The 27519-nt window shown below is 42.4% G+C and overlaps 2 protein-coding genes across 4 annotated transcripts in view; one reads left to right on the forward strand and one right to left on the reverse strand.

Moving 5' to 3' along the window:
- LOC122575054 overlaps positions 1–26378 on the reverse strand; it is a 52958-nt gene extending 26580 nt beyond the window's left edge. Inside the window, exon 1 of one of the 3 annotated variants that reach the window (XM_043743444.1) lies at positions 25115–26378. The gene's annotated coding sequence lies outside the window, so the exon portion shown is untranslated. Of the gene's footprint in view, positions 1–9340; positions 9535–25114 lie in introns of those variants that run through there. The other 2 variants (XM_043743442.1, XM_043743443.1) reach the window with 2 other exon arrangements.
- LOC122575053 overlaps positions 1–27519 on the forward strand; it is a 277691-nt gene that overhangs the window by 27638 nt on the left and 222534 nt on the right. The gene's annotated exons all lie outside the window — the stretch shown is intronic.

The following is a 27519-nucleotide window of genomic DNA, read 5'->3' on the forward strand; positions in this document are numbered from 1 at the left end:
ATAGCGTAATTAATGTTGGCAGGTTTATATTCGTCAAGTGTATAATAAAATAAATAGAATAAATATTTAACAATTTAGATAGACAGGAGGCAATTATAGAGGAATAACTTTTAAAATAATTTTTAAATCTTCCAAAATTCCCTCCTTCCGATTCTAAAATGATTTTCTCAATCCTTCAACTATTCGTACAGAATATTCTCGCTTCTCAATCATATCGTATTCTCAGAGATCTCTCACGCAAAATACACATTCTTGCCACGCGCAGCCAAATTTCCTTCTGGCGCCATGTATACCAGTTTACTCATGCATTCTACCAATCTCTTCTCATTCATTACTTATACCGCACTTTGGCATGAACATTCTCTCTCTATATTCTGTGTGCATCACACGTTATCCACATAGATTCTCATCCTCGGAATAGAAAAACTCTACCGTATCCAAAACGGTGGAAGAAAGTGCGGTGGAATTAATCTCGTCCATACTCACTGCCACAATATAAAAGCGAAATTATACCAAAAATAATCCGAGAAGACACGGTAGAACGAACCTTGTCCATGCTGATTCTCGTTGCGACGATATATAGAAATAAAGTTGTATAAAAAATGATTGCAAAAAGACACAGCAGAATTAAGCTTGTTACGTCGGTAAACGATTTATTAGAACACATAGAAATCGTATCGGTTTTGCAAGCAACGCTAACAATATTTCTGTTGTTTCCATTGCCGTATCGGTCATTTTATCTTCATCTCGGCCGATTTGAAAGAGCAGAATAAAAACACCGGTGCAATTGAAACGACTATGCGGTAAACTTTCCAGTACCTCTTTGTGTATATTTATCCAGGAGAAAAACTAGTATGTGCGTCTATCGTCGATGTTTTATAGCGCAATCGTTTGTGACGGAGACGTTATCATCGGTTCCCTGTTCCGTCTTCTTTTTCATCTCCTCTAGACTCGTGTTCGCTGTACGTATCTCGTTCTCGTCAAAGGGACAAAAGATCGGCTCGCGCGCGAGTTCAGCAGCGAATTAAATACCACGAAATGTCTCTTCCGGCCTGGATGGACCGAGGGAAACACACGGATGAAAGGAGTACAGTGACTGGAGTGGCTTGCTGGTTGGCGGTGCAGCTATTTTTTCTGCTAATGGCGGACGGAGAGGCTCACGAGTGCAAGACTGGAGGGAAAGAGAGGCGGATGAAAGCGCGAGAGAGTGGCGTGTGGGAGAAAGATGGAAGAAGGAAGCACAGACTGAGCTTAAATAACGCTGCGGGGAAAAAGAGAGAGTGAGTGAGGGAGAGAGAGAGAGAACGGGTATAGCTGGTGGATAGTTCGACTTGCCTCGGTGCTGTTGAATGATACCGGTCGAGAGTTTGACGGCCGGTAATTTTTAATCAGTAAAGCCATTCCCCGTACGCCTGTGTGTACACGATGGTAGCAGGATTTCGATGAGCCTGTTCGAAAAGAGGCGCGCATCGATGATAAACTGGTGCATGCGCCTATGTTTTCCCGCGATAGGCGAATGCTTTTTACAGAGGGCAACTTCTCGATTCATCCCGGTTTAGCGTTATAGATGGCGAACGTTCGTTTCACGTTACCTTCAACCAGCATCTGTTTCCTCTTCAAGTCGCCAAGTCGTATCGTTATTAGCTAATTGTTCGTTGCACTTTGCGCGCGGATTATCGATCGTAAGGATCACTCGTCCGTTACCGAGGTTATTATCGCGTTGAATTGTTCGCTCGTCGGCGAATTCGTATCTTTACGCAGAATCAATTTGAATTATTGTTATGGTCGGGGGTTATGCTGTATTATGCAATTGGCGAAACAGTGCAGTTACATAAAACAGATTACACGAAGCCTGGCTTTGTTATTCAGGGTAGCAATTTTCATTCCGCTTTCTCGCTTGCCCCTTCACTGACAAAACGATGTTACGCATCCCATCGGGATTTCCTTCGTCTCTAATCCGCGAAACTAAAGAATCGCGCCCCAGCGGCGTTGCCGAGAAAACAATCGAGCCAAGATACAGGCAAATTACCACACTGGCTTATATTCTACGCTGCACTTGGCAACTTGCAAATTAACGTAATTTCACGCGTGTTCGCTTGGCGAACTTCTACTTGGCCTGAGCCGGCTCCGACGTTTGAAGAAGCTCAAACTTGATGGCTTTGGTCTTTCGCCGCGCTATGAAAGGAGAGGTTCTCTTCTCTATGTAATGTAAAACAGAAGTTCGAACGGTCGAAAGGCTCAGGAAGAACAAACACTCGCGTCTGATCTCGCGTCTAATTTTCATTGGAAATGAGTATTCGTTTGCATCGCCGACAAGACATCCAGATGCTCTTTTTCCTTGCTTCCGTTTCTATCCTCGCAAATGCCACGATCGAATAATTTCGAAAATTCACAGAGACAACGGTGTTAAATTCTTGACAGAGCCGAGAGCAATTTCGCATTTTCACCGTCGCGAAAATTCCTATCGGAAATGCAGTCAATTTGCAGGTGTCTCGGTTGCCTCGTCGTTGCAGATATTTTCTCTCGCCTCTTTTTCACTTTTTTATTAATCGAAGTCGTTGCTGCGACAGCCTGCTTAGTTCCCCCGATGAAGTTTCGCAAACGATAATAGATCCCGCGGCGTCGATAAAATTCGATTCTTTCGACTTTCTTTCGAGCGTTATCGCGTAATATTAAAATGAAACCCGTAATAACGGCGCGCTCTGCAATAAAAATTCTAATTCGTCGCTCGCTATCCGAACTTTGAAAATGTATAGTCGAACAAGAGGAAAGACCATACGTTTACATCGGCGAGAAATTTCGACGAGATTTCAGATGCGTACACTCTCGAGAGCCGGCTGTGAAGTTAATGAATAATTTCTCGCCAGGATATGAATAAACAACGGGATCCGTGAGGGACGAATTAAAAGGCCGGATACTTGGACCGAGGGAAAAGATGGAGAATTAAAATATTAAACGATCTTTCGCCTCGATGAAAGTGCCACTTTATAGAAGTTTATCCTGCCTTGACTGATAGGACTGAAGGGGGCGAAAAAATGAAAGAAGGGCCTGGGAAAGGGGACGAATGAATACGAGAGTAGAATGCGCATTCGTTGAAGAAATATTTCGAGGAAATATTTTAAAGAAATCGTGTTTCACCGTTGGCAAGATTTTTGCGGCGACTTGGAAATTGCTCGGAGGAGCCACGCATCTTCGATTCGTTTCTATCCGGGGTGCCAATATTGGCTTGCTCCGGCTGCCAATACTATTTGCACGGCCCTGTAGACACCTCTCCTTTATGGCACATTTGTTCTTTTATAGAGACAAAGACTGCACGTATTTTCCCTGTGCACCTTTTTGCCTCTTCACGGTTCATCCGCGGGATTACGCTCGTCAGTCGAACGAAACTATCGAAACAAGTCGACGAAGGGAACGAGGCAAGTCCCTAGATTTTACGTTCGTGGATATTTTCTTTCCTGGATATTTCCTTGTTAGTCGTGTCGCGTTCGAATCTAGTCCTCTAGCATCATTTTAACGAGACATCTCTTCCAATTCGGTGAAACTCCATCAACGCGAATATTCCGACTATTTATTTTTCGCAAGACGTTTCGCATCGTTAACGGTGAGTCTAAAATAATATTTCTTTGCCTTTCCGCCTGTCGTTTTGTAAATTCGTAGATGTAAATTCGTTCGGTGGTTTGTGACGAATCGCTTTATGCTTCTCGTTGCTCGTAATCCAAGTGCAGTCTCGCGAGACCGTCGATTGAATCGGCCCATTGATGGGACCGGTTTCACACAGTGAAACAACTGATTCCCGATTATTGTCGATAATGGAGAAAACGAGTAGCCAGCGAATAATTTGAGAACAACTCGGTTTCGTTTGGTCCTCTATCGTCGCATTAATCCGTGGAAATAATTTAAATACTGTTTTTGTGATCGGGCCCGGTAATTGCGCTTTATCGTGCAAGCGGCTTCCATTCGCGTGATCCTTCGTGTCAACGATACGGTAATTTAGTCGCAGTATTTATTGGCCGACACGGTACATTGTTTCGCGATATCGCGTTTTGTAATAGCAAAGATAACTTCGTATATCGTAGGTCGCCACTCGAATCGAAACTGTGTGTGTACATACTATCGTTTTGAAGTACTCTTTGTTCGATTATTGAACTCTTTGGTCGATTTGTCGTAACAGCACTTTTAGAAAACACGATTTACCTATTAAAATGCACAACAATGGAATATTTTACCCTTTGCTATATACAGTTGTTCACGGGAATATTCGAATATTCGTGGAATTTTTATACGAATGAATATACCTGTCATGTGCGTTATACGAAACATCTCATTAGGTTCGTAACGAGATTCGACTGTCGCGATCATATTGGAAAAATTTGAAACAAATCCGACAGGGCATAGAAGCTGTCAGATGTTTCAACGATATGACGCGCCCGTAATTTTATAATTGAAATACGTATAAATACGACGTTGTCGAAAATCTGCAATAGTCTAAATACTTTCGTGAACATTACATTGAACGACTATTATTTCGAACACGTTTAGAAGGAATCAGCTTTTGCTCCGTTGCTATTGATTCTTGAATTACAACGTTGCGATATTAAAATATATGAAAACCTGCGTGTATTGACAGAAGTCCTTGGTTGAAATGTTGGTCAGCCGTATGTTCGTTAATTGGTACGAATTATGAGATACGAATATTTATTTCACGTTTACCGACGTTCGTGATAAACTGCAACTGCGAATTATTCGATGAAATTTCCACAAATGTAATATATAGGGTGTTTCGTTAGTAACTCTGTCACGACTTTTTTTCTCTCGTAGAAGGGACGCTTAAACCTTTGTAGGAGAGCGGACAAAAACGAGATTCGGGAATTATAAATAGAATCGCTATGTTTTTAACGAGCTAGGCAATCTAGCAAACAACGCGTACATTAAAAGCCTCGGCGAGATGCAGTAAGCTAGGATTAACTGTAAGACGCGGAAAGACAGGCGGCACAAGTAGTAACGGCCCATCTCTAGTCAGGCTCATTTCGTAGCTGTTAGAACGCTGTATTCCACGGGTGTTACTCGATTGTCGCAAGTTATTCGCTTCCAGCCACCTTCATTGCAGCATTTTGCTCGCGGTATAACGAAGGAAAATGCTTTCTGTAAAGAAGACGAAATTTCAGTAACGCATTAAGAACTAACGTTGCGTAAATGCGATATTCCAACTGCAACTCGCTTGTTTATCTTTCGTTCAATTAAGATAATTGAATTCTGTTTCTCGCATCAGGAAATTTTAAAATGTCGACTCGTACAGCATGCACGCACTGTGAAAAAGATGTATGAAATATATCCAAAGTACAATACTTTTCGTATTACTTGACAAATAAAATTCCTATCCAGGTTTTATGTATCTTTCGCGGTGGAACTGAAGTCGGGTAGAAGACTGTTTGTTTTATTCGTGCTAGTTAATAAGGTTGGCGCGATTTTTACATCGTTCGACGTTTAACGAGTTAATTACGTGAGGACAGAAAAAAGAGGCGATATTACCAGACTTCTTCTGCTCGGTTTCTTGTCCGAGTCACGGAACGTCGTTATCGTTCACGATACTCGTGGAAGTTTGCTCATCAAAGCAATGAAAAGTTCGAAAGAAAAAGGGAATAAACAAAGGGAAAATGGATCGTCGGTAGAAGATCGAACAGGCTAAATCACGATTCACAGTCGAATAAATTTGGTGACGCTACAGGACGCGGATTCGCCTGGGACTTCCGCTTTTCCACCGACTTCTTTCCCAACTATTCGAGTAGAAGAATCACCGTTGCCATGAGCACAATGCTAGCGAGAAACAATGCGCGTCGTCGTGCTCAAGCAAATCTTTCCCAGCGACGAATTCTACAAAACCGCTTCGTGACCAAGTATTTAAATGGTTTTCCTTGTTAATACTAAGCTTGTTCCACCGAGCTTCTCTTTTTCTCTGTTATTCCGGCTTATTTTACAAACGAACATGAAAATTTCATATTCTCCAGACCGTTCTGTCTTTTTATCGTTTATTCGATACGAGTCGCGAGCGATCCCGAGAAAATCTTCGCTTTGCGTAAATAAAGCATAAGCGAGTAAGTATCACGGATATTAGAAGGATAAAGAGAAGAAGGGGCCACGTAACGAGTGTCCAGGTTCGCGCGTTAATATCGTTTAATGAGAGCTGGCAAGTTTTTCGCGGGCAGGCAAACAGGTTATTACTTTTAACTTTTTTTTCTTTCATTATTACGTAATCTCCATGACGACCGGGGGATGGATTTCTTATTTAATAATTCTTATCACGAACGGGCCAAGTCACGTTAGAAACTTGCTGAGAAATTTTTCACCTGCGATTCAAGTCTCCGTGCACGAACATTTATACATGCATACTCGTATACATAGAGTGAAATCAATGTATTTTTACCCATTTAGTTTTATGTATTTGACTTATCAGGAAACGCACAGAATCTTATTCTTGCATAGTGCAAAATCAATTTGAATTTGTTCAATGTATTTGACGTCTTTCTAGAACACAGTGAGAACAAAATGACTGACTTTGTTCGATAAATCGACATCTCTGCACGAGCAATCAAGGAACGATATTCGGCACAAAATTAACAAGAAAGTGGTAACGATCATATATTATTCGTTTAAATATGTCTACATCTAAATTCAGCTAATACCTAGAAAACTTCTCAAGAGAATTTCTGATTCTAAGTTTTACTAATAGCTCAAAGGCTATACGTAGACTTTTATGAGTAACTATATTTTATGTATATACATGGGTAGGATTTGCAAGGGTGAAATTAAGGCGAAGGTTAAAAAAAGTTTGGTGAAGCTCCTTGAAACTCGCTGCCGGTCTGATGCTCCCCAGCCGTGCTCCGCCCACCCCGGCGATTTCCCCTTCTTTTTTTTTTTTTTTTTTTTGTTACAAATTAAGGGAGAAGCCGACGGAAGATAAAGGGCGTTTCACGAGCTGCTGAATAAAAATTGAGATTTATCGGATGAACTCTGCTCACTGGCGGAGATAGCGTCGCGGACACTGCCGCGGAATACGAAACAGGATTTCGCGAATCCTCGCTAAAGGAATATCAGGAACGCGCTGACACGTTTTGATTAACGTTAGAAAATACCGCGCGACCAGCCTCCTGAGTCCAATGACACGACCGCGAAAATTTACGAACGCGACAATAAGGAAAAACTGGAAATTAATGACGGCTGGGGATTTTCCATGGAAAAAGTAAACTTTTCTCTCATCCAATTTTTAAAGTCTACAAACTAGTTGCCACGTAATCAGGAGTCTATTAAAAACAATCATGTCGTTAATCCGGAAAGGGTCCCCTTCGTTCCATGCATTTTTAAGCGAGTTTTTGCGCCGTACGTCGCCACACTTGGTAAGTCTAATCTGTTTCTCGAGCACGTGTGAAGGAAATAAAAATAAATAAAAAAAAAATTAAATCGTTATGAAACATTCTTAAGTTCTAAATTACCTAGAAGTCGTTTAAAGTCGTATACAGGGTCATTCGTTCGAATATTATTTAATCCTTGCGCAGTACATTCTGACCTTCCCTCATGAGTAAACAACTTCGGACAATTCGTGAAATATACGCGTAGAATAAATTCCACATCTCGGAAGCCGCTATAGAGGAAATTTTTATGATAAAGAAATATTAGACGGTTTAGAAAGTTGGTGGCGTGTTTGACAACTCAATGCATCTATCTTGTATTTGATGGAACTGGCGAAGTGCAAAGTTCTGCTTTTAGTTGCGTACTAAAAGAGATTAAGGAGGATGGATTAATTTCATTTTTCGAGATAACGTTGACGAAAGCAGCCAAGAGATTTTAAATCTTCATTTCGATTCGCGGGACGCGACTCTACGCTTATTCACACTATCGTCTATTCTCTGAGCTTTACAAAATTCTTTTAATTATACCTGGTAAATTGGACTCTGAGGATTCGAAGAGAAGTAAATAGAATCTACTTGACGGAACTCGTTATTGAGAATGATGAAAACTTTTCGAAAAAGAGCTCGCGCAACTACTTGATAGTTGGTAAAAGGTCATTGAAATGAATAGCATATAACTTCTCTAATAAAATTTCTTAAATTTCGCTACGAACTTCTCCAGCTAGTAATTATTTTCTAAATCGTTCCTTTTGAATTCCCCGTTCTTTTATCACTATGTCAAAAGCTTAAATCTTACATCAGACATATTAGTCGTATAATAACGTAGGGTTATTTCAGTTACTTAAACTTCAACGTTTTAAAACTCAATCTTGAACTTTGAACAGGATAATTAAATTTGTTGTAAATTATGAGACATCGTTAGTCTTTAATGCAATAAAGAAAGAATGAGAAAATATCGGGTACATTATGCTCTACAAGAACTAGTATTAAAAATGCGAGGATGATTCGAACGAGAAAGTATTATATAAGAACTAATAAAATAAGCAACGAAATAACTTCCAGAGACAAGGTAATATAACACACGATACTGAATTAGGATAATAGCAACTGTTAGTTGAACATGCTTTTCTTTTAATGAGTACAAGTTACATGCTCGTATGCCTACGAAAGCTTACCGGGCTTTCAATGCAAGTAGATATTAAAAGTCACTGTTCATCATGACTGGAATATTCTCTTTTTAAACATAAATCGCTTAAAAATTATCCGCTTTGACTCAAATAACCCTGCCTTATCCACTTCCTATTTGTCTCTCTATCTGACCAGAGAGCTCGACAAATATGCAATTTCCGTTTGAAAATTCGTTTGTGCAAGCGTTATTCTTGCAGTGCACGTCTGCCATCCGTTTGCATCTGCCAGACACGTTTCGGCTCGTATTAAAATACGCCTCGCACGACCTCGTTCGAGTTCGGAATACAGGCAAATGGGAGCGCAAGAAGTAAAAAAAAAAAAGAGAGAAAGAGGGAAAAAAATGAAAGTAAGTAGAAGTTAGGGTAAGTGGCGACAGACCGATGGGGCAGCGGATGCGAGGCCAGAAAGGAAGCAGGGGGCAGAAGTTTCGAGTAAAAGTCGAACAGGGTCAGCGGTGGAGCTCGTGAGAAACTTCGTGGGCAGGTCAAAACTGGAGATCGGTAAGACCTTTTACTCACCGTGGAAAAATATATACCATACATGATAGGAAGGAAATACGGCTGATCAAATATGGATGTTCAAAAGTCGTATATGTTAGGTCGTGACGCTGCCATCTCGCAAGAAAAGAGAAACCACGAGACATGACTGCGCGTATCTTTTCATCTTCCTTTCCGAACCTCGTAATTTTGCGTCCCGCGACACATCAGAAAATTTGGACGTTGCTAGATTTTATCGCTTCTAACACCCACCCGCTTGTCCTCCATGCTGGAATACTCTAGTGGATGGCCGGAAAAGCCACGATAAGACTGCTTATATTTTCCACTGGCTTCGCTATCTGTTGAGCTGGTCGTTTTAAAGGTTCCTGGTGTACCTTGTTAATTGGGCAGTTGATCTCGCCGATAATTAGGCAACTGAGAGACGAATTTAAGATCCTCCTTTTTACGTCTTTGTGCTACTCTTTTTATTCCTGGAGTTTTCTTTCTAGCGCCCTTTTACTGATTTATTTATCGTTGAAGTTCCCTTTTTTTTGACATCCCTATAGGCTTCCCGTTTTTATTCCTACCAACTTCTTTCCTTCTGCCTGCCCCCCCCATGTCATTTTTCTATTGCCGCAGTTTTCTTCTTTCTTGATACCTTTACTTTATCTTTTTATTATTACGTTTCCTTTTTTTATTGTTCTTACACTGTACTTTATATTGCTGGAATTCTTTTCTTACGTTCTTACACTACATTCTTTTTACTCCTGCAATTATTCTTAACGTCCTCGCACTGCTTTCTTGTTCCACCAGAATATTTCTTTTTAACGCCCCCGCGTTATGCCACTTTACTCTTGAATTTTTAATTTCTATTCTCCTCTCACCGTTGGAAATCACTGTTGTCTTAAAAAGACTCTCTTTGTTCCCCGCATGATAGAATTGCTTCCTTCAATGTGGACATTTTTCCAGTCCCAATTTCACGATATATGTATTGTACTCTAGAAAGGTATTGTCGAAGAGAAACTGGAGGAGTGATGGATTATTTCCAGCGCTGATCCGGGATAGACATTGTCCACGATTGTCAAGCCAGAAAAGGGTAGGTCGAGAAACGCCGACAGTATTCGTGTAGTTGGTAGAAATGATTTTCGGGAATGTGACCAATAGTGACCACTGGCTGACCGTGGGTTCACGAAAAGTACTTGGGTCAAGAGGTTGTTGATCGTCTAAAGCAGGTTCAGATGGAAACTCGTTGCATGACAGATTATTTCCTACCATCGATGTGGCATGGACATTGTCCACGAGACTAGTACGAACAGGAAGAATATCCCCAGAGACGTCGACAATAGTCAACTAGTCATTAAGAAGCGTTTTGGTGGAACTGGCCACTAGTGACCGCAGGTTGACCATAAACCGAATAATCGGCCAAAGGCCAGTTGATAGCGCATAGTGGTTTTGGATGCTATGATAATAGAAAAATGAAAAAATCAAGAATTGGATTCGAACGATTCTTAAAAAATTCATGAATTTTAATGTATTTGCGCTTAACGTAGAATGACAGTTTAATTTTTTTAAATAAAATATTTTTATATAAATAAGTAATAGCCTTAACCTAATGATATACCTTGCGTTGATATATTTATTTTTACTCTTTGATATTTTTGTATGCTTTTGGCTTTTATCGTTACGATAAGCAGAATGGTCGTGGTATTTTCACGCTTTAGTCGATTGTTTTAATAATAATGCAATTCTTAATGATTACATTAGATTTTTGATTTTAATGATTACATTTTTACATGTACCTGCAGCAGACGCTAGTTATCGCATATGCTGTAGCATCAGATGTCTTCAGTATCAAAATAACTCACGAATTAACAAATATTTTATTTGAACTGCAACTGAAACGCATACAGTGATGTCTGGCGTTTTAGTGCAATTACTTAATCCTTTAATTTAGGATCTCGCTAAATCAGGAAAGTTATTGTACACGTACCTGTACTCTCTCATAATTTATCGCAAAATTTGTTTTAATCCGATTAAAGTAAACTTTTTCGCACGAGAAGAGAAGTGCGTGACAAAAATCCGTTGCGTTTCCAGAATCAACCAATTGTAATTCAATGTTTGTGTAAAGTTCGTTCGTTATCTCGTTTATATATGCTGGAAATTCATTCGACTAAGCCCATTATATAGTTTGCTCGTCCCTACGCATGTCAAATTCGTTTGAAATTCATGGGACGAAGGAAAATACATATTCCTGGCTCTGTATTACGGAATAAGAATTAAGTTTCTTTCCTTAATCTACCCATCTACTAAAAATTCCATTTTTCAAACATTTCCAGATTATTATCTTTATCACATTAAAATCTACTCTTCTCCGCGAGGCATTCTAAAACCTCCAAATGAATAATTTCACTCCCATCGTGTATTATCCCTGCAGTTGAAGACTGTCCCGAGGATTCCTTCGCGTAGATTACGCCTCTTTCGTAAGAAGATTGCCGATTTCATAATTCTTCTTATTCTGAAAAGTAGCGAAGACGATAGTTAGACAAAATATATCGACGCAACGCGATGTGGCTGCGCTCGTAGCCTCCCCCAGGAGACGCCGAGCCGCTAAACGTCAATGCGGCAAGCGGCCGTACGTTCGTAATATAAATAAGGGGGTGTCGGGACGCGAAGAAATGCGAGCATCTTATTGGCAATAACACCGCGAACGTATTTCCAAACGTCGAGGGTTGAACGCGGGAATCGAAGAAGAAGGGATTAACAGGCCCGAAGTCACGAGCACGCGTTACAATGCCGTGATTTCCGGGGACGAAACCTACTTCCAGTTTAACACGATTGCGCAAAATCAATTACCACGAGCTCCCATAATATACGAGCAAAGTTCCCCGGCCAAAAGTGTTCTCCCACTCGGCGTCTACCACCGAACTTGTCTCTCACCCTCTATTCTACAATTCTGCCCCCCCCTCCCACCTATTTGCCGCTTTAACTCGCGAAATTATAGCGGTTCGGCTGCGAATTCGGGCCGCGTTCAAGCCCGCCACGAAACAACCCTGGAAATGGCTGTCGTGTAAATGTGCGCGAATAATCTGTAACTTCAGCCAGTGTGTGTCTCCCTTTCATCCCTCTCTGTCTTCCCCCATACCCCCCCCCCTCCGCCTGTTATCGTTGAACGCCACAGTCGCCATTTCCACGTACGAGGACGGTCTCTTTATCAGGCCGCCGATTGCACGTGAAAGCATCGGCCAAAGTCGCTTCCTGTTCACAGACGGGGATATACGTTGCCGTTGAAAGACCTTTAGACCGGTCGTGTTTCCTTTCAAGTTTCCTCTTTTAATTTTCAACAGTGCTCTTGGCTAGTTCTCTCTTAAATCCAACGGTGTTCTTGATAAAAGATTGCCGACACTCTAATCTCGCGCTAGTAATAAGATCGAAAGGATTGTCACGATTTCGGGAAATACGTACTGGCATGTAAAAGGATAAAGGAAAGGTATGCAGTTTGTAACGTATCTCGTTGAATACCGGTATCTCGATTGTTTTCTCGGATACAGGGAATTTTAACGTTCGCAACGTGAACGCTGATGAATGGCAGCCGGATTCCCGGAAATATGACGACCTACATTTTTTCCTGGAAATGCGTACGCGCGGTAACGATAGCAGAAAAAAATCCAGCTGACTCAGCGTCTGGCACTGACCACGGTGCAGACGACCAGCTCGGGGTCAGTTTAATACAGTCCGTGGTTGAGAGATCGAGTCGCTAATAGAGACAAAGGGAACGGTAAAAGTGAAGCTTTTTAAGCGTTAAAAGTCACTTAATGGGAGAATAATTCGGGGAAAATTTCTCGCCTCGTTGAATATCGATCAATTGATACTTTCGACGATCCTCTAACAAAACTAATTCACGGTCCTGTTAAAATATCAGAGCACTCTTTCGGAAGGGGAATCTGAAGGAAAGTCACGTTCCCATGGAATATTCTAGCATGTCGTTCGAGACGATTTCGTGTACCATTAGGATAGCCAAGATTCTTACATGACGTTATACGGAAACTGAAACGATCGGTAGCTCGTCCCAAACGAGGTGTATAACCAAACCGACACCCTCGATTCCAGCACGAAGTAGTTTAACGAGAACCAACCTCCGTTTAATTAATCCGAGAAATTGGATTAACGGCACCGCCGGCACGGCCACTTTGGTCGATGTCGGCTGGAACACGGCAGAACTGCCACCGGTTATCGGAAAAATAATAAAAATCTTCCTTTCTCGAACGATGAGGGTTGCCTCGTGACGCAACCACCACTTCCTCAACACTTTCTGTTCCCATAACCGCCCGTATAGAACGTAGCCATCGTATACGATATCGTTCGAAAAGTGTTTGCTTATTCTATACGTACGAGCACTTGTTTATTTTATTTTTCGCAATATCTGTTTTAATTGCATGTAAGATTAATAATAGAACAAACTGCGCTACTATACTGCAATAATGAAATAAACGAGGCTATCAGGAATATTATGTTGTTAAAGTTGGAAGCAAATTTGAAAGTGTTAATAGTACTTAGAAGATACTTCACGGAGAGATTATAAAATTATTTACATAATTAATGGAAGGGCTGAAAATTATAATGGCATAAGTAAGTTTACTGCTGTTTTCCTCGAAACAGTGTTCTGTATTTATCGTTATAAGAAATTCATTATATCTTTTTTGAGCTACGGAAACGTATTATCGCGCAGCATAAAGTTATAACACAATTAATTACGAAACCAGAGGGAGATATTCTTAAGAATCGCAATAAATCGAAATTCTCCAAATTTTGATTTATACATTAGCCTTGATGGGGCATTATATTTTAATAAACCTGAACCATCTTTATCTCTGAATATTTAGAATTACTATTTGTGCAGCGCGTGATACATAATGACATATATCATTGGCATGCATTTTAATACGTAGTTTAGCTTTATAGTTTGATGATTGCATAGTAAATGTAGCTTTAAATTATTATTAATCTATCATTAATTCGTACAATTCGACGAAATTCACATAATCAAAATCGACACAGTGCTCGGACAATTAGCATTCATGCGGTTCACGCGTACGTTCGAACGGTAGCGTACATTCGAAGGATCCTCGTATATTTCGTTAGAGAGGATTTTTCCTCGATGCATCGACAGCTCTCGCAGGATTATGGAAGGTTGAAGAGAGAGAGAAAGAGAGAGAGAGACAAGAAATCGATTCTCTCAGAAAAATAATCTTCGCAAAGAATAGATGCCCGCTGTTCTTCTGACCGATTTTCTTCTTTCACGAGCTTCCCGGTGATCCGTAATTTTCGAACAGCGTATTCGCCGGATGGGAGCTCGGTTTATTCGACCAGAACTGATCGGTAATTTCGTAGCGGCAGTTTATCGCGTTGCTTTACGAAATACCATTCAACGATATTTCATTGTGTTCTCTCAAAAGCTGGCGTGGAAAAATTTATGTCAACTGACCCCAGGAATTCAGTACGGTTAACTTAAATAATCCTATCGTATTTCCCAATCCAATAATCGGTATAAACTTAAACACTTTGTTCGTCAAACAAATGGGACATTTTTTCAAATTTCTGTCTCGAGTTTCCCGGTGACCTACAATTTTCCAACCATTCGGACGCATTCGTACAATAGGGTGGAAGCCCATCAAACAACGATTCAATCTTCAGTAATGAGTAATTTCCTCGTATCCCTTTACGAAATACCATTCAACGATATTTCATTTGTGCTCTTTCAAAGGACAGAGAGAGAGAGAGAGAGAGAGAGAGAGAGAGAGATGAAAATTACGTCAGCTGGCCACGAATTTCGTAGGTTAAGTACTCCACTAAGTATTCCAATATTAGTAGTAGCGCAAGTTAAACGCTTTACCCATCAAATTAACAGTAAATTCCTTCGAAAGTGATTTATACCCTGGGACGACTATCGCCTCGGTGCTAACAGCAGGGAAGGAAACTGTTCGACCCCTTTCATTCCTTGAAGCGATGACAAAAAGGCGACCGTCCGATGTGGCAAGTCGATTATCAAGAGACTTTAACAGCGAGGGTGGCTCGATGCGATCGGGTTAAATCAAACGTATGGTAAGAAGCGAAGTCCGTGGGCAAGCGAAGCGGGGGATCGATTCTCTTGTTCGTGGCCGATAATTCGACCAGGATGGGTAGCGAGCCGAAGGGAGAAAGATGAGGATACTCGGATAATTCGAAGGCAGGGGCGTTATTCAGTGCATTTTATCGGCGATTCTTTTCTTTCTCTTTTTTCTTTCCCATTTGATGGTATTTAGAACGGAGTTGTCTGGTGCAAAGTCTTTATTTAAACACGAGCACTCGATTGTACTTTGGCTCTTCGAGAGGAAATCGAAGCAGGTACAGAGGTGCGGGACACGGGAAACAGAGAGGTACAAAGGGGCCGATTACCAGGACCGTGATGCTTTTACCAAGGAAACAACCCACGGACTGTGTGTGTTCCCCTCTACAACGACTCCGCGGGTCGAGAATTCGTCCGTTCGATGTTGGCGAATCAATTAGACACGTAGCAATACGATACGCGCATAAAAAAAAAAAAAAACGGTACAAATCCAACTGAAGAAATAACGTTCGATACAAAAGGACTGGCGTATTTCTTCTCGTTGAATTTATACTTGTCGAACCGGGTGCTGAATGCGAAACGAACCACCGGTGGCTCGACAATCCACGCGGTGGGGAGAACGGAAGTAACAATAATAACGCCGGTGAATAGAGGCAAACTCAACGGCGGAACTGCTATAAATCTATGTTTGTTAAGGTAACAGAATCTCTTCTGGTGTATCTTGCGATGCGTGAATAGGACCTGTAAAGGCGAGTGAAAAATTGTAGCGAAATGAATAATAGAGCGGGAAACATGATTTATATGGAGGCAGGCGTAAACGTTCGCAATTAAAGCCTTAAAAATTTACCGAGTGTTGTTGAAATGAAAAAGAGCAGGGAAATAGACGGTTGTTTTGAAGAGGTTGCGGTATTTTCGGCACTTGGTTATTGTTACGCACAGTCTTCCGTCCCAGTTTTATGTCGAATATGTACAAAATTGAGCTACATATATATATATATATATATATATATATATATATATATATATAAATTCGAGGAGCAGGGTTAATGAAATATTTCTTTCATGACAAAAAACTGAATAGCTCAAAAGTTTGTAAAGTCTATTTGAAAGAATTTATTGCTAAGAGAACAAATTCTTCAGAGAAACGACGAATTATATTCACGACATTCAATTGAAATGATATATTATTTAAACATATAAAAAGAAGAAAGAAAAGATGCATATATTATTCGAAGGTAGGATAATCGTAAAGATACAATATATTCAAATTTTTCCCGAATTTCGAACGACCCGAACAGCCCAACAATGAATATCACAATAGAAAAGGAATTGTAAAAATTGAGACTGAGAAAAGGAGAAAAAGGTACAGAGTCTGTGCAAAAAAGTTTCATTTCCTGTCCCGTATTCAGTTTCACTGTAGTGTATGCCGATGATGGGAATTGATTAAACGAACGTCGAATCGGCTTGCAGAACGCGAAAAAGATCATTTAAGAGGAAGCTATGCAGGGAATAGTCGGAGCGGAGGCTGATACGATTGAAGTTCACGACGTGCCTCCACCACTCTCGATCGCGGCAGAAATACTGTTTTCTTCCCTTTATCAGCGTGAAAAGGTGAAAACGCCGACGTGGGAAAGCGTCAGAAAGTTTAACGATACAGAAAGCTACGCGATCAAGAACAGATATAGGTACTTTTATCATTGTTGGAAAAGCGTGGTAAGCATTTCTCATTTCTGGGATCTCGCAGACAGGGGAGAACCGCGAATGTTCTGGCTCCGATTTCGACAAAACTTTGCAGCCTTCAAGTACAGCCAAAAATAGTAGATATTTCTTTTTTTAGCCGCGGTAATTCAAGTTTAAGAGGTGAAATCACACTCTAAAGTTCCGCCCCTTAAGATCCAACTCGGGAACGGTTACAAATAGAAACACATTTTTTTGACCAAAATTGGACGCTTTTTAACTCGCCTCCGCCCAGACTTTCAGTCAAACTTTTGTGGCTAAAGTCCGAGTGGATGTTTGGATGAAAGTGTTAAAATCTTTTTCCATCTGTAACTGTTTCCGAGTCAGATCTTAAGAGGTCGAGCTCTGGAGGGTAATTCGACTATTGAACTTGAGTTACAGCAGCTAAAAAAGATACGTACTTACCATCCTTCGTTGTTTTTTAAGCCTACAAAGTTTCATTTAAAGTGGAACCGGACCATCCGTGACATTTTCTTGTGTGTCAGCCATTTTCCTATTTGAATATGCAAAGTTTGCGATTCGAACGAGAGCTTTCCCGCTTCCTTTCTACTCGTTATTTGAAAAACGTGGTTCTTATCCGTGAAACGTGTTCAACCCTTACGATCGCGCGATTCTGAAACTCTCGCGCCTTCGTCTTAATCACGTGGATGATTTAATTCTCCGTTCTATTAACTGCGTCTCGTATGTGTACTTTAGATTTGTCTTCGTGCGAAAGCGGTGCGAGCGTGGGATCAGCCTTTTCAGGATATATCCGTCTGTAATATTTTTTCAGTGGAATTTCATTGCATTTATCTGACAGAGTTAAGTTTCGCCAGGGGTTCAATTGATTTCGGGATCTAACGGAGGGCGACAAGTGCCGACGAAAGGATGGCCAGAGAATAGGTTAATCGTGGATTCCATCGAAATCGCAGGCTCGCTATAGATACGTATTTTTTTTTAATTTTTATTCCACTGAGAAGCTGATGCCGACAAGCTGAAACGAGACAAATACCCGACCGCGGTTCCGAGTACGAATAGGAGAATGGCTGGTATCTTTCGATCGAGTATTCCTCCCAAATTCGCGGGAGAATAAGACTGAATGTAAAATACGGAATTGGTCTCGTACGGAGTAAAAATAGCGAAAGTTCGACAGACGATAATTTAAATGGAGGAACGAAAATGCGAGAAAGAAAAGAATCGTTGGAAAGAAATTCGATGGGATTCGAGTCGAAAGTAATACTTCGATTCGTTTCATTTCGATGGGAAGGGTGACTGAGAAGGAGAAAGAGCGAGGAGAAGGATAGGAGGAGGCATACGTTCTACCCTTATTTTTCCCCCTTATCCTCACGAACGTCTCTGACTACCGACGAGTTCTTTCGGTCCCAGTCATTAAAAAAAAAAAAAAAAAAAAAGAAAAAATGTGGGAGGGACAGAAAGAGTGTAGAGTATGAAGGGAAGAAACGAAGGGATGGAAGATAGGTCAATTGCAGGCTCGACGAACGGCAAGGAAATGATGCACCATCTGCGGAACAAGTACGGACGACCAGTGCATTCGTATCTTGGATTCCTTTTAATTACTGCCACGCCAGATATTTGTATTTCTAGAAACGTTCCTCTTTGTTTGTGCGTGTAAGAACGAGCCTCCGAAGGAGGGTTCGAACAATGAGAAATCGCGACGAGGATAAACCTCGGAAAAAAATTGCAAGCAGCGGAGGAGCTTTCTCCTTTTGAATTTCGTTCGCGCCAACGCTCGATGTACCGTTCTCCAAGCGTTCGATCGCGAAACCTACAATTTCTCGTTTCTTTCGCTCTGAATCTCATTTAAAACTCCGCCTCACGGTGGAAACGTATATCAAGTTGTGCTCGCTCCAACTTCCTCCGTTTTTTTTACTCCATCTCTTTTTCGGCCTGCCCCCTTTCTCTCCGCGTCTCCCCCCCTCGGCTTGGGAACGAACGTTAGACTCGACGGAACTAATTACCGGCACGTCTCACACGAAGCTGCGAAGTCAATTTCAGCTTACACGTAACGTTTACTTTTATCGAACGCGCCGGGCGCGCGCGGCTTAGGAATTTCTTTTTTTTTTTTGCAGAGAAATGAAACAGCAGCAGGCAAACCGGGGGCTACGTTGGTTATCCGCGCGAAAACTTAATCGACTTTGACTACTGGTCTGGGTACCGTGCGCTCTTAAATGCGAAAGCCATAAAGGCAGTTTCAGCGGATAGGTTTTCATACAACTTTGGACTCGCGATCGTTCCCGCCCCGCTATAAATTATGAAAATTCGAGCGTCGCGCGCACTTCGAAGTAGAATGATAACGTACATGGTCAGACGCGGCCGGTCGTACCGCTTCGTAGGTGACTCTTCAGAATTCCCCGTTATTTCCCTTGCCATCGAATTATTAAACATGTTGTTTGAATAAATTTCCCTTCGCAAGCTATCGTAGACACAAGAACAAGTTTGAATGTAAAAATATTACATTTCTGCCTAGTATCTCACGTTGAAAAAGCATTCCTTGGTTTGGATAGACGAATTTTACGAGTATGTAGGACAGGGTCCCAGGGCGATCAAAAATTTCACGTTCCATTAAAAGGGCAAGAAATTCATGGGTTATGCGAGTAACGGTTACTGTTAAATAAAATATGTTCCCTGGCCTGATACGAGGGGGTTCGGCCTGGCATCAAGTGGTTCGACCTGTCACGGAATACATCTTCACCGCGTAGGCCCCTCAAGAGGAAAGCAGGATGGTTTCTCGGGGAAGGTCCTTTCTGCTGAAAACGCGGAAACTTTTCCGGGATAGGTTGTCCGTGCGCGGAAGCATCTGGAACGCAGATTTATTTCTCATACGAGGGATGATATACAGAGCGAACCGCGCCAGTGTCACCAAATTTCGTTCGTTGCCGGTGTTTGCGAAATATTCGTTCGAATGAAAGTTTCGCTATTTTTCAAGGATATAATCCACGAAGATCTCGATTCTTTCCTGCTTTATCCGCCGTAGTAGAATTTTTATCGTATTTCTTAATGGAACTCGAGCAACTTTTCCAACATAACTTTCGATAAATACGTTTGTATTGTGCGACATTCTGTGAGATTGTGACTTGGCAGATAGACTTTCACGATAAGTAATTTTGATAAAAGCAGTTACAGAATTTCCTATTTGATTTATGATATGTATTCCGCTAATGTAAAAAAGTTTCGGGATTTTGCAGGAAAATACACTTGGAAACGTTACCACGGCAGTCTGTACGCATTCTGTGAAACAAAACTTTCGGGCTAAAGCCACAAACGTGAGTTACGTCCCGGAATCCTCCCCAGGCCGCGTTTCTACGGATCTCGCGAAAAGTAATGAAACTTTTTACGCGCTTATAAGCTTCTTATGAATGTTTTACTATCTGCACCAACACCTAAGATTGTCCACTCTTCTAAATACATCTCTGTTGGCAAGGAATCTTAGTAGTTGTAACGATCTTTGATACATAAAAGATAGACAACAAACGTTTTCTATTGAAAACGTATCTTTTATCGTTAATACCTTTCATGCGCAAAAATCGATTGCACCGAGAAATTAATTTATGAACTTTCTTCAAAAAGTTTACGTCCGATGTTCCCCACGTAACATATTTTACTTCGTCATCCATGTTGAAATGATTCCCATATCTCTCTTCATCCGAGCGAACATGAAAATCGCATGGCAATAAATCCCACAAAAATCTACGTAACGGAATTTGCCCACAAAAATCGTATAACAGCGTGTATCTAAAACCTGTCATACAATGCTCTATGTTGAACATGTTGCAACATATGATTGATGCAATCGACTTTACATTCGCTACCGAACAATACGAGTACATCTATACAGCAACTCCAGCACCAGTTATAACTGCTGGAACACCTACTCATCGCATTCATTGCGGAACTCCAACAAGTTTTAATTTTACATTACTTTGGTATTTTACGTTACAAGACGAGAATCTTCTCTTCGTGGCGAGAATGAAATAACAGATTTACAATGAAATAAACGAAAAGGACTTGATTTAATCCGTGGCAAATATCAATAAGTATCCCGATACTTGCGAGTTTTAGGACAGAAGTCACTTAGTGTTCGACCTATTACATCTGTATACTTACCCGTGGCAATTAGCTATCCCTTTCAGAAGAAAAGTTAGAGATAGCCTATCAACCGATCTACGTATATCCAGGCAAGATTAAATAGGCAAAAAATCCTGTTACCGCTAAATCCTTACTGTAGCCACTTCCATAAGAACCACCCATCTCTGACTCTCTAATCCTCAGGTATAATATAACCGTCCGCCGAAAATAGAACGCGGGAGGGTAATTTTAATAATAGCCAAGGTTAGAGAGACAAAGTGTCTTCGTCGTTTTAATCTCCGCAAGAAACGACTGCTAATACCGTGGCCCTGTTTGATCGCGTGGGACGTACTCTCGTGTTCCTTGTTTTAACACCGCAGCCGCGAGCCTTCCCTCTGACCGCGAGCAAATATGTATAGGCCCGCGGAGATGCATATATGTAGGTATACGCGTGCTCGTGCGGGAGATAGCACAAATGCAGAGAGAAACAGAAGGAGAGAGGGAGAGAGTGAGAGAAGACCAGCGGCGATGTGCACAAGGACGATCTACCTCGAGCCTCGCCGAAATCGTAGGCGGGTTTACGAAAGTAGGCTGGGAGGCTTAAACGTGGCTCAGGCAACTGTAGCAACCGCTGGAATCGTGTGTGGCTTCGTGGAAAGTAGGATGTGAAGGTTTAACGCGGCGCGACGGGGTTGCGGAAACACACAGAAGAGAGGGTTGCTTGATGCTTTAGGGGGGAAACTGAAAGGGGGTAATCCGGCCCACGGACCGGCGGGGGAGTTTTCTAATTTGAATGTTTGATGTCGGATCGCCTTTTGTTTCCCGCCTGGGCCACGGCGGCAGCGAGAAGAAATAAGAGCAGTTACATCTCCTGTTCCCCTCCTTTTCCACCGCAGCCTACCACCCCCTCTCCAACCCGTGGCTTTCCTTTCTACCTTATCCATTGTTTCCCACCTGATAGTCTCTGCTACCATTTCTGACCTCCTCCCACTTCTTCGCTAGCGATGGAACGAACCGCGTCGCGACACATTCGCTAGCCTTCAAGGGAATTACGATACACGCTTGCAGGTTAATTGATGGGCCAAGATCAGCGAAGACAGTGAAAGAAATGTCTCGTGAAAATGGCGATATTTATTTATAAGGTGCACTGATACGTTGCGTGTTATATAAAACATTTTAACATTTAGTGGCGCTACGACGAGGCAAGAGTCCTGATTGTATTGGTAAAATTTCAAACCAATTTGATAACGCGAGAGATGTTTACTGCAAGTGTATATTTAGTAAAAAATTACTTAGAAATGCTCCCATTGAATATTTAGTGAATATTTAATGACAAGAATAATTGACTGTTTGAGTAGTTCTATGATTTTCCTGATATATATACTTACTACTAAATATCTTGTAGTTGCTGCGTATATTTTCAAATTTATCAACTTCAAACTTTATCGACGCAATCACGATTCTCGTTTCATAATATATTCATAAAGGACGCCTGTAAGTATTCGAATAATTTCGCGAACAATTGTACGCATTGAAAACCTTCTTCGTTGTTGTAGCTTTGGGTTTTAATTGAACAGAGGATATAGTTTCGTCATAAACTCTGTCCCGTCACTATCATTGGTTCTTTTACCACCACTCGACACCACGTTTCTCTCTCTTACCTCGTGGTTTCTTAGCCGCATCGAGATTTCATTTTAGCCCCTTCCAGGCTCCGTCGGAGCTACAGGGAGCCAGTTCGACCAAAGGAGAACATTGAACGAAAATTACGACATGCCGATAGTCTGGTTCTTCGCAGCGGTTTCTACTTTCGTATCTGCTTTTGCTTCTTAAGAACCGCCAGTGGTCCCGAATTTCCCTGAGTTTCTCGTTTAATGGATTCTCAGGGCGACGTGCATTTTTATCTTCGCGCCACGGGCCACGATAAAGCCAATTAACTTCGTGTAAATGCTAATACGGTACAACGGTCGGGGCCATTGTAACTGGATACTGTAACCACGGTCATTATGAACGCTTCTTAAAACGTCGTAAAGGTTACTTTGCGACCTCTATCTTGTCCCACGTCCTCCACTTAGCCGATCTTCGCCCTCTCTCTCTCTCTCTCTTTTCCGTTTGGATTTCGTTTTGCACGTACGAACTCTCGCGTAAAATCCGCGACACGTAGTCCGCGAGTAGCGGACGAGCCCGTAGTCCGTCTTCTCTCCGCCATTTAAATGCTAATGTCAACTTGCTCGAGCGCTTACGAGTTCGCGAACGCGTACGACTAAGTTAAAGCAATCGAAAAATTTGTCTCGACGATGGAACGCGAACGAACTACGGAACATGTTCTAACCGATCTCGCGAACGACAGCCGAGTTGCTTCGCGTATTTCTTTTTCTTAACACGATTCCGTGGAAAGATGGGGGGGGGGAGGAGGCAGGGACAGGATACAACGAAGAAGTAGAAGGCAGGTTTTTCCACGTTCGACTCGCGATTCGTCTTACAGAAATGTGCACTTTAGAACGTTGATAAAAAGCGAGCCGTATCCCGAGTCCCTCTCCTTCTATCTCTCGTCGTGTACCATTTGAAACCTACTCCTGTCGTCTTCAAACCTTTTTGCTTCTTTACTTCTGTTCGCGACACTTCTCTCCATTTCGTATCGGATCTTCTGTCTGGATTTCGATGTCGACGTCCAGAGGCACACAGCTTCGTCCCCTGGACTCTTCCATATAAATGGTAATGTTACACATCCGGCTGCTCGATGAAAGATAAAAGAAAGTGAAATCTTATCGGAGGAACAAAGCCACGAGCTATCCGCAAATTTCTACCAACGACGGTATCCGCGAAATAACGTAAAGGAGAAACGACTTCCTTTCGAACCTGTTTCCTCCGTTCAGACGGCAGCTGCTGCACCGTTTATATCGTATAAATAATGTAATAACATTTCGAGAACCCTGTCGAACCACAATATTAATGCGTTTCCGTCGTTGAATTGAAAGGTAGACGAATAGGTTCCTCGCTTAGGATCCACCGGGTTATCGAAGAAACTTGTCGGTCCTCGCGTACAGGTGTAAAAGGAGGTCCCTGAGTAGGATTTACTTTTATTCTCCGATATATCTTTATCTCGTACACGCTTCTCCTATCTCCCTCGGTCGGATATTCAATTCCTATTTTTCCGGAAGTTTTCCCGCCGCACTGATAAAGCCCGAGTGGGTTTCGTTATCTCGGCCCACCCATTGAGATTGTTTCTTTTTTCGCGAATCTTCTTGTAGAAATTGGTTTCTCCTGTGTGAAAAACATCGATCGATGTCGCAAGATATATTACTTTGTTCGGGCGAACGAAAAGGAGAAAGAAAATTAAAGCGAGTCGAACGATTCACTTTAACGATCATCGTTGCATAATTGGTCTGCGCGGCTATTTGAAGGAACGACGCATCGTTGCAGGGTGCGCAGGAAGGCCGAGTTAACGCTGTGTGTTGCCGCACATTCAAACACGGCCAAGTTTGTCGGGAGGCGGAAAGAAATTTCAGCCGACAAGTTTCACCAAGAAATTCTCGTTAAGCACGAACCTAGCTCCGGCTTGGGGAGAATGCGCGGCATTGGTCGGTCCAGTGCCAACCGCATGTTGGATTTCGCGCCAAATGCGGTAGCCAAGGGAATGTACACGCTCGAATGATTCCTTATCGTGGATTCAGAGAGGAGCCAAGAAGGCTGAGAGCTCGAGTGGAACGAAAATTGCGAAGAAGTAGCGCGACGGTGGCGAGGGGAGGGCCAAAAAATTCATCGAATTTCCCTGGGGGATTCGTTGAACCAGTTTGGCAAATGGGCTTCATCTCAATTTTCGGTTCGAAGAATTTCTTTCGCTTAGTGAAACGATTCTGCAAATGAAATTCACTCGGTTAAAATCGAACGGGACTTGTCGGATCCGATCGTTTCTTCCTCTATCTTTCGATTAGCCTTTGGAAACTTCTGAGTCGTACCCCGTATGATTCTGCCCCCACCCCTTTTCCTACCTGGGTTTTAAGAGAAGACCACTTTGCGAATATACAGGATGAGGAGAAATAAAGGAAAGTTCTTTAATGAAACTATCTTTCTAGCGGACTAAGCGAGTGCTCTTAAGCGAGTACGTATCTAGATGTTAGAGGTTCGGTTGGCCAGTTACTCACTTGGAATATCCCAAACGCTGTGCCGAGGTGTTCATTTGTCCGTACGACCGTCGTCACGATCATTACTCTCTCCAGGCTCCCTCTTTCTCTCTTCTTCCGTTCCCTCTCCCCGAGCACGCTATATCTTCCCCTTTGTTCCTCTCCCTGTCTTTCTGTCTGTCCGCTAATCTCTTTACTCTTTCGGCCACAAACGCCGTGTACCAGCCACTTGGAAGCAGCGACAGCAAAGAACCGCGCGGGACAGCGTATCACAGCAACGGTCTATGCGTTGTACATCTTGCGCGTACACGGCACACACAAGCGCGACTGGTCGGTGCACCACAAATCGCAACCAGCAGCAGCATCCGCGTGTAAACGTTACAGACGATATTCAGACGGCTGGCCAACCGCGTTTAGTCGACCTGATTGAGAGACGAGTACCCATGACTTTCACGAATGTCGTCGTCGATCGATTCCCGACCAATGACGATCAATCTCGTGCAACTGTTTCAACGCCATGGTCACTGGAATCGTGTTTTTTAAACCGGCTCGGAGGTAGTTCCATTTTCTTTATCGCGACAGACGCGAATGAAATCGAGCCGAGCTGGCAATCAGTTGCTGCTGGGTCGCAGGTGATACCAAGTTTCGAAACGGATTCTCGATAATTCCGTTTGTTTATCGAATGTCCTTTATCCCTTCCAGTAGGAATTTGACGACTCGCGAATACAGAGTTTCGATTGATTGGCGTGGAATTGAACCGCAGGCGAGACGTCGATTTCGAGCGACAAACTACGCGCACGGTGGAAAAGTGAGTGCGTCCCAAAAAGCACGGTACAGGCGCTTTTCGTTGGAAGCACACTGGTGTGCGTCCGCACAGACACGCAACCGCGAACTACGCGCCCTCGACTGGAGGCGCCTGCGGTCCAGGCTGCCACGCAGTATACTGAGCCGTGCCGGCTGCCCGGGAGAATCCGTGGGCGAACGAAGCTCCCCGAAAATTTGCGAAGATCCTCGATTCGATACGCTCTCTTCGGGGTCGCGCACGAGTCGCGAAGAGATGCTGGATTGGAAGAGACGAACCGTCAGGCGACAGTCACTGTTTCCGATACTTTGTTGGATACCACGGAAGCTGACAGACGAAAATATCCCTTTTTCTTCTCTTACCATCTAATAGCGTCGCGCGATTCCATTAAGACGATCGATCAACTTTGTCGGATTAGTCTCTTTAGGACGTGGCGCATCGATAGCGTGTTGCTTTTACGGTTTGGCCCCATTGTTCCCATCGTGTCTCGGTTTCTTTAGGTCCTAAAGAATTGATACTGACACGGTGTCGCGGAACGTGCTGATTCACTGCTTGCGTTTCCGTAGTTGTCTTCATTTTTCGCGTGACATTCTCGAGCGCAAACTCGCCCGTTCCATTCCATTTCATTCCGTGCTGACAGGTGTTCGCGCTGTCTCATGTGTCCAAAATAATTGTCTTCGTTTGTCACACGACATTCGTAAATATTATCCTCGTATTCTCTGTATGTCATTACAGGTGATCAAACACGAGACAGACCCCGTATTCTTGATCCTCCGAGCTGCGTTTGCAAAGCCATGAGTCTCCCGTGATTTAGTCCATACTGATCTCTAGCTTTGCAGTAAGGATTTCACCGTGCCAATCTACCATCTGCATTTCCATGGCTCAGGCGAGAGCCTGAAACGCGGAAAATTAGAGAAACCGAAGCGACAGCTGGTTACAAGATGAAACTCGGTTTGTTTCCACGTTGAATCACCGATAGAACGGGCTCGTCAATGAATTATTAGACAGCGCGAAACATCACGTTGTCGGAACGCGAATATTTACGACGCATGAATATCACCGACAGCGAAGGTTTTTCTCCTGCGTATGTTTAAATATACTGGAAAGTTCCCTTTTTGTTGCGCCGTCGTTGTGGAATTTATATCGGTTCGTCGTCTACGTGCGCGGCCATAAAAGATAACAAATTTCAAAATTGGATTTCATTATAGTATGATATAACTGATACGCGACAGGTCCTCCCCGCGGACATTTTATTGACGCTAATATCTGCCCGTTGTCCGCGTTCGAATATTCAAATTCGAATTTTTAAATCGAATCAATCTTCAAACTACGATAGCGTTGTCGAGAATATTTAATGAGAAGTATATTGGATCTCACGAAGCAATTAAAAGCATCGAACATTCCTTTGCCGATCGTTGATGAAAATTACACGCTCCACATTCCTACGAATCATATATCGAAGTAAAAAATAACAAATAAAAAAATTCAGGAATTCAGCGTTTTTACTGCAGAGTGTATCGTGGAATTTGCTAGCGCCGGGAACGGTGCTCGCAAACGAGTTTGGAATCTAGACTGCTGTGCATGGCTAATGCTTTCGAACGTTATGGTACGTGATTGAATCGCG

Source organism: Bombus pyrosoma, linkage group LG14 (assembly GCF_014825855.1).
Source record: "Bombus pyrosoma isolate SC7728 linkage group LG14, ASM1482585v1, whole genome shotgun sequence".
NCBI classification, from domain to species: Eukaryota; Metazoa; Arthropoda; class Insecta; order Hymenoptera; family Apidae; genus Bombus; species Bombus pyrosoma.